Below are 4,082 nucleotides of genomic sequence, written 5' to 3' on the forward strand. Positions count from 1 at the left end.
GCTCAATTGCATGTTCGAGTAATTTGTTCAAAACAATTTTGACCATCATCCCTGTCTGATGTGCATTGAGTACCCAAGATGTCTCGGCAGAGTGGGAGTGCATGTTGTCACGAAATATATCGCTTTTGAGTTCGATCAAAATTGCCCATCATTCTTCCAATGAAGTATTTTCGAAAGTGGTTTCCTCTGCCACCGTCGATCGACTGAGGTTGTTTTCACCCCTATCTGTCTGGTTGTTTATCAGTCTGTCTGTGTGCAGGATATCTCAAGAAGTAATGGACGGATTTGGACAAAACTTGGTGGCAGGTTGGGTGGTTGACAAGTACAAATTGATCATATTTTGGTAAAGATCCGGATCTGAGAAATTTTAAAGTGATTGTTAACCACTGAGAGATTCTAAAATTATATTATAACATGAAACCCGCTATCCTGAGAACGCAAAAGGATCTAACTTAAATATGCAATGCTCTGAAGGTGTTCTTCTTTGTCTTCTTGCATATGGCAGCTTGACTGCCAAGCAGCAATAATTTTGTTGTGGCACAGCTGTGCCCCTCCACCAGTACTCTGGTACTCATTTCACCGACCTCAAAAGGATGATAGGCTGAATCAACTCCACCAAGTGTTAAGTCAGTGGCCAACGGGGCTCAAACTCAAGACTCTAAGATCCCAAGCCAGCCACCCAAACCACTAAGCCAACACCAGGCTTATTCTGAAGGTGAGAAAGAACTCTCAACAATTCAACAAGGCCTTAATTCGCAGCTTCGAGTACTGCTCTCTCCCTTTGGGATGGCGCCCCTGCCTTACACCTTGCGTTTCTTGATACCGTGGGAAGCAATGTTCTCAAAATCGTTTGGATCTCCCACAACGAAGCTGAGTGTCCAGGCCTGTTACTTTCACATCACAGGCAGGTCGGTGGCCTTGCTTTTCTCTCGCCTGTGAAACAAACATCCTCGATCTGTTAAGTCCCATTCTTCCCTCCAGGGCTTCAAGAGAGCTGTTCACCATGACCTCAGGCCACTCCCCCCATCCATACTCATAATCTCTTCTCCACAAAATTATCCCATTCCAAAGCACTCCTTTTTTTCCAGGTTATTGTGATCCCCCCCCTTTCCCTCACCTCTTTTCATTTGTTAGTTGTCTGTTGATTTGTTCCTGTTATGTTTCATCCCCACTTCTCCCTTCCTCTTCTTGCTGTGTTTCATTCAGTTTCTGTGCAGCTTATTCACCTCCATGCTCTTCTCAAGCTTCCCTTGATCTCACTCTCACTTAAACTCTGCATTTGGTGCTTCCCCCTTCCCACTGTGTTACATTCTGCTCTAACTGTTCCATGAGCCTCGACAATGTATATAAAAGAACATTCATGCTAATTTCATGGTGTATTGGTATTTGTTGATCAAGATGCAAGCTGGTGTGAACATGGAAGGTGAAACCTAACATTTTGAATGGACATGAAAGAATAAATATATTTTTAAATCATATTATAATACAGTATACTACCCTTAGGGATACTGGCTGGGTGTAAAACAAGCGAGAGAAGCAAAGGGCATGTACCGGGCCACGCAGCTGAATTTCTCTGACCTGAAATATATAGTGATTCTGATACTGGGCCCTGTGCTGATCTGTCATAGTACAGGCAGTGGGATTATATATATATATATATATATATATATATATATATATATATATATATATATATATATATATATATATATATATATATATATATATATATATATATATATGCCTAAAGGCAAAACAGCACACCACACTAGCACAGCGCTCACAATAACATTTCATCACCCGCAGGACCCATTGTGAGATGAAACATGCAACATCCACGTTACAATGGTGATGTCATTTCACAGTAAAGATGGAAAATTTTCAGGCACCTCCTGCATTACGACGGGGTCTGGGGAAGGGGGAGTAAGCGAAAGGCCATGACTTAACTTTATTAAAGTGGTTACAATATTTTATCTGTCACAACATTCTGGGCTGATAGGATAGTCTTGAGGTATGTGCACTCACCTCTGAGTTGTCCAGGTTGGGTTGGAATCCCGACCCAACTATAAACTGTCATCGTGGTGTTTCACAGGCAGGGCGATTGCATCAATGTGTGTGCCGTCTCTCGGATGGACGTTGAATTGGGTGTCCCGTCTACCAGCATTAGTTGATGGATTATATAGATCCCATGGTATCATTCACAAAGAGTGTGTGAGCTATCTTGCTGGCGTCCTGAACAACGTACAAATTCCTATTTACTCAGTTGACTATCTTGTGTCGGATTGGCGACCCTGCCAGGATTGTAACTACAGTCAAAAATTGCTTTGGCAGAACAGACGCTCTGCAGAGAGCATGGTACACCATGACGACAATGATGATGACAACATTCTCATTACAGGTCTTTACCGTATTCATAGCTTTAGAGGATGATGTTGGATTTGAAAAGCTTTAGAGTTTAGACAAACACACCATGTCTACCATCTTTTGACATTGGTGCATGCATGGAGTAGCCTGTGAGGTTGGTTGGTTTGCAGATAATTAAACAATAATAAAATGTCTCTCCATCTTTTGGAAATCAAACCGATATCAATGAAGTGCAAAAATGGAAACAATGGTGAGGACCTAAGCAAGTGCGAATGCCAGCATATCCTCCAATGAGGATCACAAGGAAATTAGACACAGGTGGAGGCTATTCAGCCCATCATGCCTGTGCCACATCAACACCACACCAATTCATCAACACAAGATCAAATAAGAAAATGTAAAATGTTTTTGTATTTTAATTTTTTTAATTTTTACTTTTAGTTTTTCAAGTATATTGTTGCGGTTGTGGAAATTCGCAAACCACCATTCAGGTCCCGTAGGTGAGATATCTCTGTAAGTACATGTGTAGTTAGCCCCAAACCCATTGTTTAGAGGGAATAAATGTGATTCATTCGGGCTGCGACGCTTTAAGATAGCCGTTTTTCTGTTCTATCTTTATTTTGAACCAACCACGTCTCAACCGCCATCACACAACAACCACTAACCACAGCGCCGCTTCACAACAACAACAACGCCAACAGCCACGATCTTTACCTTCACAACTCGCTCCCGCAAACATTGCATCACCGCCATTCCGAACGGCACCATGGCCATAAACCACCACCATAAACCCTCCACCACCTTCACCTCTCTCCTTCTGCGGCCATTCCCGCATCACCTGTGAGCACCGAGCGTCAGGCTGTCCTGGGCTCGTACGGGATGCGCGCCGAGCCGCGAGTGCAAAATGCGGCCTTTCCGAGGAGAATTCGGATCAGGAATGCTACACGCCCACTTCTGATCCATCCAATCAGCAAGCGCGGGGCAGTTTGGCCCAGCCTCCAGGCGCGTCTGTGTGGAATCGAGATATGCAAATTCTAGGATCAGGGGAGATTCACGCCCCTTTTTCTCCGTCCAATGGGCGAGCGTGGCTTCGCCCCCGAGCTCGTTCTGATCCAGAAATTTGCATATGGGTTCTCCTGCCGGCCTATAAAGCGCCGAGCGCGGGGCGAATCTGAGCAGGGTGTTTTGGGCAGAGTCGGTTTGTGCAGAGTCGGCCTTTGAAGAGCAGAGAGTGGCAGAAAAGGCAGAGTTGGCCTTGGAAGAGCGGAGAGTGGCAGAAGAGCGGAGAGAGGTTTGAGCAGAGTCGGTTTTGGAAGAGCGGAGAGTGGCAGAAAAGGTCGAGTCAGTTTTGGAAGAGCGGAGAGTGGCAGAAAAGGCAGAGTCGGGTTGGAGAGCGGAGCGGAGTGGAGTCGGGAGGCGAGGGCGTCCCGGTGGTTTTCGGCAGTCGGCTGAGGAGAATTGGGGGAAGATTCCGAGGAGCTCGGGTCCGAGGCAAGGAAGACGGCGGTCGGCGACGAGGTCGCAGTGGAATCGCTCGTCACGGGACCCAAGCAAGCCAGCTATCCTCTTTCCCCAGAGCATCAACAATTCCCCCCCCCCCTTTTTCCCCCGCGCTGAGATAGTGCGAAAAGGGGGCCCCGTTCCCACCCCACTCCAAACAGTGCCAACGAAACCCGCGAAGGAGCACGAAGTCGGGTCACCGCCGCGCTGCCACATTT

The sequence above is a fragment of the Eptatretus burgeri genome, chromosome 8 (assembly GCF_056783735.1).
Source record: "Eptatretus burgeri isolate ZD-2024b chromosome 8, Ebu_testis_v1, whole genome shotgun sequence".
Classification (NCBI taxonomy): Eukaryota; Metazoa; Chordata; class Myxini; order Myxiniformes; family Myxinidae; genus Eptatretus; species Eptatretus burgeri.